Source organism: Ambystoma mexicanum, chromosome 14, assembly GCF_040938575.1.
Source record: "Ambystoma mexicanum isolate Mex_15411 chromosome 14, UKY_AmexF1_1, whole genome shotgun sequence".
Taxonomy (NCBI): domain Eukaryota; kingdom Metazoa; phylum Chordata; class Amphibia; order Caudata; family Ambystomatidae; genus Ambystoma; species Ambystoma mexicanum.
The window spans coordinates 668,080,979-668,093,100 of record NC_090940.1 but is presented as its reverse complement, the minus strand read 5'-3'; the positions used below and the strand labels follow the sequence as shown (position 1 = coordinate 668,093,100).

The following is a 12,122-nucleotide window of genomic DNA, read 5'->3' as shown; positions in this document are numbered from 1 at the left end:
TCAACGGTCTACGCGACACTCAAGTCAGAACAGACTGAGAAGCCGTATAGTCGTGTTAGACAATGCAGGGATCCACGGAAGAACCCATAGCTGCTTTAGTACAGGCGATTACAGTATTAAGGGCAGATATGACCGCCGCGAATACAGTGATTCACCAAAGATTAGATTCCATACAGAGTGTTCAGCATTCTCTTCCTGCAGACCCTGAATTCGGGGATGCTAGCACTTCAACCACACCTCCTCCCTTGGCAAATACCCCAGCTCCAACTCTGGTGGTACTCCCAACCCCTTCCCCCCTGGCCGCTCCTGAACGTTATCAAGGTGACCCCAAGAAATTCAGAACCTTCATCAATCAGTGCAAGTTACATGTCTTGTGCAGACCTCTGGCCTTTCCTAATTCCACTGCTAAAGCCGCCTTTGCCCTTTCCCATTTGGCCGGGACTGCTGCCGCTTGGGCTAATCCTTTATTGGAGAATAATAGCCCGGTTCTTTATGATTTTGATTTGTTAGTTCTAGAAATGTCTCGAGTCTTTGATACCAGACACAAGGCACAGTCTAGGGATTTGGAGTTGTTAGAACTAACTCAGGGCAGAGGGACTTTGATAGATTATATCACCCGGTTCAATCAATTGGTTGCCGAGACATCATGGCCAGAAAGCAAGCAGGCTGTTATCTTTTATAGGGGATTGAGTAACGTATTGAAAGATGCTTTAGCAGTGATACCTTCCATGCCCACTCAGTATCAGGAACTAGTGGATCTTGCTCTGCAGGTAGATGCACTGCACTAGTCTCTGGTCCTGTTAGACACCAAACTGCACCTCTATTGTAAACAATACAAGACATTCACAAAGAGACGTTAAGTTTTGACTTGATTACCACACTTCAATTCGGTATCATATTAGGAATACCATGGTTACGTGAACACAACCCTCTGATTAATTGGCAATCAGGCACGGTGCTCTTCGAGTCTGAGATTTGTCAGAACTATTGTCTCCCAACCCATCAAGCAACCGATACTCCTTCTCGGGACTTGGGAGCCCTAGCTCAACTCACGCTGAATGATGATGGATCAGAGGTTGTGAATTCCCATACCGTTGGGGGGTGGTGTCAGGGATTCCATCTGAGTATAAAGCATTCAAATCAGTTTTCGATCGCGGTTCTTCCGAGGTACTTCCTCCACACAGACCATATGACTGCCCAATTGAATTAATCCCTGATTCCACCATTCCTTCGGGCAGGATTTATTCCCTGTCTCCCTCGGAAGAACAAGCATTGAAATAGTATGTACAGAACGCCCTACGATTAGGACACATCCGCCCCTCTACTTCACCAGCTGCAAGCCCTATATTTTTTGTACCTAAGAAAGAGGGGGATTTACGTCCTTGTGTGGAGTATCGGCGTCTTAATGCTATCACGAAAAAGGATAGATATCCAATTCCGTTAATCACACCCCTTCTGCACCACTTATCTCATGCTTCTGTTTTCACCAAGCTGGATCTTCGCGGCGCATACAATCTTGTGCGCGTTCGCGAAGGCGATGAGTGGAAAACTGCTTTTTGTACCCGTTACGGCTTGTATGAATATCTAGTCATGCCCTTCGGCCTATGTAACGCCCCAGCAACATTCCAGCGTTTTATGAATGACATATTCAGGGACATTCTGGATGTATACATGGTTGTTTATTTGGACGACATCTTGATCTTTTCACGTAATCTTGATGACCATGTAAAGCATGTCCGAGAAGTATTATCCCGTCTAAGGGAACATTCCCTATTTGCCAAACCCGAGAAATGTCAGTTCCATAAAACGTCTGTTGAGTTTTTGGGATTCCACATTACCCCTGGGGCATTATCCATGAACAAATCCAAGGTTAAAGCAGTCCTAGATTGGCCAGTTCCTCAAACACTCAAGTCCTTGCAGGCCTTTTTGGGCTTCGGCAATTTTTATAGGCGTTTTATTTCCTCATTTTCCACAATTGTTGCCCCACTCACGGCTCTGACCAGCCCTCAGGTACCCTATCGATGGCAGAGGGAACATCAGGAATCTTTTGAGGCTTTGAAAACCGCTTTCACTACCGCACCGGTGCTCCAGCATCCCAATCCCGATCTTCCGTTCATAGTTGAGGCGGATGCCTCTTCTTTTGCTCTTGGTGCGGTATTGTCTCAGACATGTCCCACAACAGGCAAATTGCACCCGGTAGCATACCATTCCCGTAAGTTCTCCAATACTGAGACCCATTATACCGTAACGGAGAAGGAACTCCTGGCTGTCATGGACGCCTTTCGTGTCTGGCGACATCATCTTCTGGGGGCTAAGCATCCAATCACTGTATACTCAGATCATCGAAATCTACAGGATCTGGCCTCATTGAAGTGCATCAATAGCAGACAGGTCCGGTGGCATCTTTTCTTTTCCTCTTTTGATTTCCATATTATGCATCGTCCTGGAACCTCACATGGAAAAGCGGACGCCTTGTCACGTTCCCCGGGTGGGGTCGAGTTGCCAACCTTCCCTGACACTGTTCTCGGAAAGAGTCATGTGATTTGTCTCTGCACTCCCTCTTTGTCATTGTTAGATTCTGTACGATCTTGGACTAGCAATCATTCCGACCAATTGCGGGATTGGGACCCCGTTTATTCTGATGGGTTGCCTTTCGTGCATGAACGTCTGTTTCTTCCCACACCTGACACTCGTAACTTGGCCCTTGAGTGGTCTCATGATGCTCCCTTCAATGCCCATCCCGATCAAGAGCGCACTTTGGATCTCCTAAAGCGCTGGTGTTGGTGGTCCTCTATGAAGCGCGATGTGGAATGCTATGTCAATTCGTGCGCTGTTTGTGCTCAGGCTAAACATCGAAGAGGACGACCGGTTGGGCTGCTGCTTCCGCTTCCCGTACCTCCAAGACCTTGGCATACACTGACAATGGATTTCGTAACCGATCTCCCCAAGGTACAAGGTTTTGACACCATCTGGGTGGTGGTGGACACGTTCACAAAAATGGCTCGTTTTGTTCCTTGTAAGGGTATTCCTTCGGCCCCGGTCTTGGCAGACTTGTTTTTTGAGCATGTGTTCGTGTTATTTGGACTCCCTTCGGTCATTGTATCCGATCGAGGGTCACAGTTCACCTCTCGTTTTTGGAGGTCATTGACTAAATTACTGGGCATCGATACCAGGTATTCTTCGGCCTATCATCCTGAGACTGATGGGCAGACCGAAAGGACGAATCAATCTATGGAGCAGTATCTTCGGTGTCTTATATTGCAACAGCAGACCTCCTGGTTGGCCGCTTTACGGCTTGCTGAGTTCACATACAATAACGCGGCTCATTCTGCTACAGGGTTTTCTCCATTCTACACCCTCTACGGTCAACACCCCAAGGTCTTGCCTGTCCCTGATGCTTCTGTTTCTTCGAATCCTGCGGCTACGGCTTGTTTTAGGGATCTGTCTGCTGTTCATGCCAGTACTGTGGTCCATTTTACTGAAGCAAAGGCTTCTATGAAGGCTCGTGTTGACGGCAAGCGTCTGGCTGCTCCTCCCCTGGTGGTGGGTTCTAGGGTGTGGTTGTCTTCACGTCACCTTCGCCTAGTAGGTTGCCGGAAACTGCTACCTCGTTTCGTTGGCCCGTATGTGATCTCTCAGGTTGTGAATCCGGTGGCTTTTCGTCTAGTTCTCCCAAGTTCTTGGCGTATTCATCCTGTATTTCATGTCTCTCTCCTCAAGCCTTGTCCTGATTCTTCCCGTCTCCGGGCCCCTGTTGCTCCGGTGTCCCTGGCCTCTCCTGATGTTTTTGAAGTGTCGGCCATTTTGGGTTCCCGTTGGTTTAGGTGTAGGCTCCAGTATTTAGTGGATTGGAAGGGCTACGGACCGGTGGAGCGTTCTTGGGTTTCCGCCTTGGATCTTGACGCTCCTCGGTTGGTAGCTCGCTTCCATAGGGATCACCCGTCCTGCCCACGGGGTCGTGGGTCGTGGGCCGTTGGCGGGGGGCTATTTTAGGCGATCCTCGGCACACCGATCCACTGCACACCAGAACACTGCTCACATTTCCCCAACACCTTCCTCCAGGGTTCGAGGCTCATGTGATTCGGTTTTCCCAAAGGACCGAAAGCTCCGTACCAGGTATGATTTACGGGCCCGATTGCAACCCTTCCTGCACTGGCAGTTGCCATGGAGAACTTACAGCAGAAGAGGCGGCGTTACGTCTCCACGCCGATCGTTCACTTGCTCACGTGATCCAGAGTGCCGTTCCTCACGTGACCTTGGTGGACGTCACATGATCCCGAAACGCTCAGTATATAAGGCTTGAGACACGGAACACTCATTGCTTCTCAGCTGTCTTCAGACCCTGTTTGGCGTTACGTTTTGCTTTACTCTTTACCTTGATCTCGGAACTTATCGTGGACTCCTTCGGATTACCCCTTTGTACCTTTGCTTGGAACTGTTTACCTGTTGCTGGATTTTGGACACGACCCTGACTTGCCTTTGGATCTTCCCTTGGTACCTTGCTGAACTCCTACGCAATTTCCCTTTTGGAATTCAAGTCACGCCTTCAGTCCTACAGGTGGCTTATCCTGCATCCACGCTTTTCTACGGTCCTATTGTTCTAGGGACCGCCTCATCTGAGTCTCGAACCTCCCTCCTAGGTTTCCTGGGTCTTCCAAACACCAGATAGGTAAGACTATTCAGATCCTTTGGTTAACGTGATATATTGTAATTGCCTGGTACTTAACCTCGTTCTTTTTGACAGCAGCATCGGTGTTCCAGAGGTTCCGTGGATCCGGGAAGTAACATCTCCCACCTGTGGCCCCAAAAGTCGCACAGCGGGTTTCTTTTAGTTCCCCTGTGCGTCACTTGAGGACGGAGGTTTCAACGGTCTACACGACACTCAAGTCAGAATAGCATGTTCTATGGGCGAGTGTTGCTCAAAGCCTAGGCTTCATCTAATGATCCAAGGACATGTTCTATGGGCAAGTGTTGCTCAAAGCCTAGGCTTTATCTAATAATCCTTGGACATGTTCTAAGGGTGTGTGTTGCTCAAAGCCCAGGCTTTATCTAATGATCCATGGACATGTTCTATGGGTGAGTATTGCTCAAAGCCTAGGCGTCATCTAATGTTCCAAGGACATGTTATATGGACGAGTGTTGCTCGAAGCCCAGGCTTTATCTAATGATCCGAGAATATGTTCTACGGGCAAATGCAATAGATAATCCAGTTGCACAAATCCTAGGCTTTAGCTAATAATCCAGGGACATGTTCTATGGGCGTGTGTTGCTCAAAGCCGAGGCTTTATCTTATGATCCATGGACATATTCTATTAGCAAGTGTTGCTCAAAGCCTAGGCTTTATCTAATTATCCATGGACATGTTTTATGGGCGAGTGTTGCTCAAAGCACAGGCTTCATCTAATGATCCAAGCACATGTTCTATGAGCGAGTGCAATAGATAATCAAGTTGCTCAAAGCCTAGGCTTTATCTAATGATCCAAGGACATGTTCTATGGGCGAATGTTGCTCAAAGCCTAGGCTTTATCCAATGTTCCAAGGACATGTTCTATGGGCGAATGTTGCTCAAAGCCTAGATATTTATCTAATGATCCAAGGACATGTTCTATGGGTGAGTGCTGCTCAAAGCCAAGGCTTTATTTTATGATCCATGGACATGTTCTATGGGCAAGTGTTGCTCAAAGCCTAGGCTTTATCTTATGATCCATGGACATGTTCTGTGGGCGAGTGTTGCTCAAAGCCTAGGCTTTATCTCATGTTCCAAGGACATGTTCTATGGGGGAGTGCAACAGATAATCAAGTTGCTCGAAGTTTAGGCATTATCTAATGATACATGGACATATGTTGCTCAAAGCCTAGGTATTTATCTAATGAGCCATGGACATGTTCTATGGGCGTGTGTTGCTCAAAGCCGAGGCTTTATCTTATGATCCATGGACATGTTCTATTAGCAAGTGTTGCTCAAAGCCTAGGCTTTATCTAATTATCCATGGACACGTTTTATGGGCGAGTGTTGCTCAAAGCACAGGCTTCATCTGATGATCCAAGCACATGTTCAATGATCGAGTGCAATAGATAATCAAGTTGCTCAAAGCCTAGGCTTTTTCTAATGATCCAAGGACATGTTCTATGGGCCAGTGTTGCTCAAAGCCTAGGCTTTATCCAATGATCCAAGGACATGTTCTATGGCGAGTGTTGCTCAAAGCCGAGGCTTTATCTTATGATCCATGGACATGTTCTATTAGCAAGTGTTGCTCAAAGCCTAGGCTTTATCCAATTATCCATGGACACGTTTTATGGGCGAGTGTTGCTCAAAGCACAGGCTTCATCTGATGATCCAAGCACATGTTCTATGATCGAGTGCAATAGATAATCAAGTTGCTCAAAGCCTAGGCTGTTTCTAATGATCCAAGGACATGTTCTATGGGCCAGTGTTGCTCAAAGCCTAGGCTTTATCCAATGATCCAAGGATATGTTCTATGGCGAGTGTTGCTCAAAGCATAGGCTTTATCTTATTGTCCATGGACACGTTCTATGGGTGAGTGTTGCTCAAAGCCTGGGATTTATCTAATGATCCATGGACATGTTCTATGGGCGAGTGTTGCTCGAATCCTAGGCTTTATCTAATGATCCGAGGACATGTTCTATGGGCGAATGCAACAGATAATCAAGTTGCTCGGAGCCTAGGCATTATCTAATGATCCATGGACATGTTCTATGGGCAAGTGTTGCTTAAAGCCTAGGCTCTATCTAATGATCCAAGGACATGTTCTATGGGCAAGTGTTGCTCAAATTCTAGGCTCTATCCAATGATCCAAGGACATGTTCTATGGGTGAGTGTTGCTCAAAGCCTTTGCTCTATCTAATGATCCAAGCACATGTTCTATGGGCGAGTGTTGCTCAAAGCCTAAGCTTTATCCAATGATCCAAGGACATGTTCTATGGGCGAGTGTTGCTGAAAGCCTAGGCTCGATCTAATGATCCCAGCACATGTTCTATTGGCGAGTGTTGTTCCCTGCCTAGGCTTTATCTAATTATCGGAGGACATGTTCTATGTGCGAATGCAACAGATAATCAAGTTGCTCCAAGCACATGTTCTAAGCCAGCTGTTAGCTGCTCACACCAGTCCACTGCCCTGACCACTCTGCCCACCAACGCTTGCTTTACCCCTGCTCCAGCTCCTAATTCCACCCTTACCTCCCACATACCTCCCCTCACACATTGTACTTATCCAAGACATGGTCCTCCACGCCCACACCAACCTTCTATGACAACGACCTCTCTGTCTCACTCCTCTTCCCAGCACCATCCTACCCGTGCCATGGAAATGGAAGCCGAATGACACACAGGGTGCTGGCTTCTATTCCTGAGCATGAAGCTTGGCTCCAGCCCACGCGCTATGACTTGTAGAGCTGCACATCGAATTCGGGGGTGCGTAGCAGGACATCACCCACTGCAGGCATTATGGTCAGAGCAGTGCACAGAGGGCAGGGCTACCAGCCATGCCCTGTGCATAGTGTCTAAAGATATCTGACATCATCAGTACAGTTCAGGTGGGCCTTGCGAAGTAGAGGTGCAGTAGGAGTTACGGTTTCATTTGTAGTGTAACCAGGGTTTTAAGTGGGCCGGGTCTAGCTGGGGCAAATCTCCAGCAGTCTCCGAAAATTGTGTCTGAGATGGGGTCCTGCTGGGGCTCCCTAAAATCCCCTGGTAACATCAGCCCTCTAGGCTGCTAGAAGCCAAGACCTTTTTTCTAAAGCCTGAAGCTCTCATGTATAAGCAAGAGCTTCAAGCTTTAGAGAAAATGCCTGCCAAGACCCGCCAGGCACCCCTTTAAGTCGAGACGTGGTGATCATCACCCTCTCACCCCAGGTGAGAGGGTGATGATAAATGCAAAGGGGTTCCTGGCAATGGTCAGCACCGCAATTAAGAGGCAACCTGACCTGAATGCTGCCTCTTTATTGTGGCGTTTACCCCATGCCAGGCCATGCCCTTTTTGAGCCAAGCCCCCATAAAGCACTGAGCAAGACGGATTTTGCCTATCGTTGGTAAATGCTCGATTTGGACTGAGTGTTGCTAGTGGCATGTTTGATGCTGATAGACATTACCGTGTACAGGTGGTATTTAATGGGCCGAGGAGTCAAGCTCTATTGAGATAAACGCTCTCGCATATCCTCAGCTAAGGAGGGGACATCGGGATGGGACTAGGGTCATCAGGTCCCTCGCACTCGGTTACCTCAAGGTATGGTTTGTATGAATGGTCGCCCCTGGGATGAAGCACCTAGTGCTTGTTTGGCAGTACAGCGCCCCCGGGAATGCCACCAGTGGGGGTGTCATATTGCCAGTGAAACCAGCAAATGATGCCACCTTGTCAGGGACCCGAGGTCCCACTCAGACTGCAACTGTGTGATTCTGGTAAGAAAGAAAACATGAGTGACAACGTTCTCAAACATGACACAGCTGGATGATTATCTGTAATGTTGAACTCTGGGAGTATCTTTTCTGTCTGTTTTCCCCATGTGAACATTGCATTGGATAGACAAGTCAGTGGTGGAGTCTAAGACATGACAGCAGTAAGTCAGGGTGTTCACCTCCCAGGAGCCCCACAGTCAGGAACTGAAGGACTGTCCTGAAGCCAAGCATTCCTTCCAGTGTCAGAAGCCACCTGTCTCGCCATCTTGCCCAAGGTGGACTCACAGAAAAGCCTAACCTGTGATTTGACTGTGGAGGGAAGTTGGATGCCAAGACAAGAGGGCACCTCTGAACTGGAAAGTGGAGGAGCCCCCAGACTCAAATAGGCTTTAAAGCAGAAGGTGCGCAGGGAGGAACCAGGTTTGTGAGGCACATCATGAACTCACTTCACATCATGCAATGGCCAGATGAGGACACTCCACATCAGGGCCACGGCATGCTTTGGAGACCTTGTTTTGCGCTTATTTAGCACTTTCTCCAAAGTGCTGAACACAGTAAAGCCAGTGCAAATTCATGAAATGTGCAGTTTACATAATCAAGCTGGGAGTCAGAAAGGGAAAGTCAGTGCTCGTTCAGTTGAGAGCGAAGGAGGTAGAGACCTAACAGAACGAGGACGTTGGTTTCAGTGCGTAGAGCTAAGAAAGAAAAGGATTGAGAATGAGCAGAGAGCAGTCGAGAGACCGTAAGAAGAAACTGAGACCGTTATCTAAGCGTGGAAGCAGAGAGCTAGGAAGGGGCCAGACAGTAGAGAGTACACAGAGGAAATGAAATATTAAAGAAGACTCAAAGTACAGCCAGCAAAGAGGAGATAAGGCAGACATACAGGATAGCAAAGTAAACCCATAGAAACATTGTAACAAGAATGATGTGGAGCCGGTTCATAAGCAGGAAGACCGAGTAACACAGCAGACAAACTGACACGCCAAGAAGGAATAAGAAGTTTAGTGCAAGAAATGACCAGAAGGAGCGAGCCCGTGTGCGATGACCAGGAGCGAGCCCCGCCTGCAATGACCAGAAGCAGTGTGCCCTGTGTGCAATGACCAGAAGGAGCAAGACCTGCGTGCTATGATCAGAAGGCGCAAGCCCTGCCTGCAATGACCAGAAGGAGCGAGCTTGCGTGCATTGACCAGAAGGAGCGAGCTTGCGTGCAATGACCAGAAGGAGCGAACCCCGCCTGCAATGACCAGAAGGAGCGAGCCCTGCCTGCAATGACCAGAAGGAGGGAGCCCTGCATGCAATGACCAGAAGGAGGAAGCTCTGCCTGCAATGACCAGAAGGAGCGAGACCTGCCTGCAATGACCAGAAGGCGCAAGCCCTGCGTGCAATGACCAGAAGGAGGGACCCTGCATGCAATGACCAGAAGCAGTGAGCCCTGTGTGCAATGACCAGAAGGAGCAAGTCCTGCGTGCAATGATCAGAAGGCGCAAGCCCTGCCTGCAATGACCAGAAGGAGCGAGCTCGCGTGCATTGACCAGAAGGAGCGAGCTTGCGTGCAATGACCAGAAGGAGCGAACCCCGCCTGCAATGACCAGAAGGAGCGAGCCCTGCCTGCAATGACCAGAAGGAGCAAGCCCTGCGTGCAATGTCCAGAAGGAGGGAGCCCTGCATGCAATGACCAGAAGGAGGAAGCCCTGCCTGCAATGACCAGAAGGAGCGAGACCTGCCTGCAATGACCAGAAGGCGCAAGCCCTGCGTGCAATGACCAGAAGGAGGGAGCCCTGCGTGCAATGACCAGAAGGAGCGAGCCCTGCCTGCAATGACCAGAAGGCGCAAGCCCTGCGTGCAATGACCAGAAGGAGGGAGCTCTGCCTGCAATGACCAGAAGGAGCGAGCCCTGCCTGCAATGACCAGAAGGCGCAAGCCCTGCGTGCAATGACCAGAAGGAGAGAGCCCCGCCTGCAATGACCAGAAGGAGTGAGCCCTGCCTGCAATGACCAGAAGGCGCAAACCCTGCGTGCAATGACCAGAAGGAGGGAGCCCTGCGTGCAATGACCAGAAGGAGCAAGCCCTGCGTGCAATGACCAGAAGGAGCAAGCCCTGCGTGCAATAACCAGAAGGAGTGAGCCCTGCGTGCAATGACCAGAAGGCGCAAGCCCTGAGTGCAATGACCAGAAGGAGCGAGACCTGCCTGCAATGACCAGAAGGCGCAAACCCTGCATGCAATGACCAGAAGGAGGGAACCCTGCGTGCAATGACCAGAAGGAGCAAGCCCTGCGTGCAATGACCAGAAGGAGCAAGCCCTGCGTACAATGACCAGAAGGAGCAACCCCTGCGTGCAATGACCAGAAGGCGCAAGCCCTGCCTGCAATGACCAGAAGGAGGGAGCCCTGCCTGAAATGACCAGAAGGAGCGAGCCCTGCCTGAAATGACCAGAAGGAGCGAGCCCTGCCTGCAATGACCAGAAGGCGCAAGCCCTGCGTGCAATGACCAGAAGGAGAGAGCCCTGCCTGCAATGACCAGAAGGCGCAAGCCCTGCGTGCAATGACCAGAAGGAGAGAGCCCTGCCTGCAATGACCAGAAGGAGAGAGCCCTGCCTGCAATGACCAGAAGGCGCAAGCCCTGCGTGCAATGACCAGAAGGAGAGAGCCCTGCGTGCAATGACCAGAAGGAGCGAGCCCTGCCTGCAATGACCAGAAGGCGCAAGCCCTGCCTGCAATGACCAGAAGGCGCAAGCCCTGCCTGCAATGACCAGAAGGCGCAAGCCCTGCCTGAAATGACCAGAAGGAGCGAGCCCTGCCTGCAATGACCAGAAGGCGCAAGCCCTGCGTGCAATGACCAGAAGGAGAGAGCCCTGCCTGCAATGACCAGAAGGAGCGAGCCCTGCCTGCAATGACCAGAAGGAGCAAGCCCTGCGTGCAATGACCAGAAGGAGAGAGCCCTGCCTGCAATGACCAGAAGGCGCAAGCCCTGCCTGCAATGACCAGAAGGCGCAAGCCCTGCCTGCAATGACCAGAAGGCGCAAGCCCTGCCTGAAATGACCAGAAGGAGCGAGCCCTGCCTGCAATGACCAGAAGGCGCAAGCCCTGCCTGAAATGACCAGAAGGAGCGAGCCCTGCGTGCAATGACCAGAAGGAGCGAGCCCTGCCTGCAATGACCAGAAGGCGCAAGCCCTGCCTGCAATGACCAGAAGGCGCAAGCCCTGCCTGCAATGACCAGAAGGCGCAAGCCCTGCCTGAAATGACCAGAAGGAGCGAGCCCTGCCTGCAATGACCAGAAGGCGCAAGCCCTGCGTGCAATGACCAGAAGGAGAGAGCCCTGCCTGCAATGACCAGAAGGAGCGAGCCCTGCCTGCAATGACCAGAAGGAGCAAGCCCTGCGTGCAATGACCAGAAGGAGAGAGCCCTGCCTGCAATGACCAGAAGGCGCAAGCCCTGCCTGCAATGACCAGAAGGCGCAAGCCCTGCCTGCAATGACCAGAAGGCGCAAGCCCTGCCTGAAATGACCAGAAGGAGCGAGCCCTGCCTGCAATGACCAGAAGGCGCAAGCCCTGCCTGAAATGACCAGAAGGAGCGAGCCCTGCGTGCAATGACCAGAAGGAGCGAGCCCTGCCTGCAATGACCAGAAGGCGCAAGCCCTGCCTGCAATGACCAGAAGGCGCAAGCCCTGCCTGCAATGACCAGAAGGCGCAAGCCCTGCCTGAAATGACCAGA

The 12,122-nt window shown here is 50.5% G+C and overlaps 1 protein-coding gene across 8 annotated transcripts in view; it reads right to left on the bottom strand.

Annotated features, from left to right (window-relative positions):
• SYNE2 (spectrin repeat containing nuclear envelope protein 2) overlaps positions 1 to 12,122 on the bottom strand; it is a 1,840,150-nt gene that overhangs the window by 818,962 nt on the left and 1,009,066 nt on the right. The window lies entirely within an intron of this gene.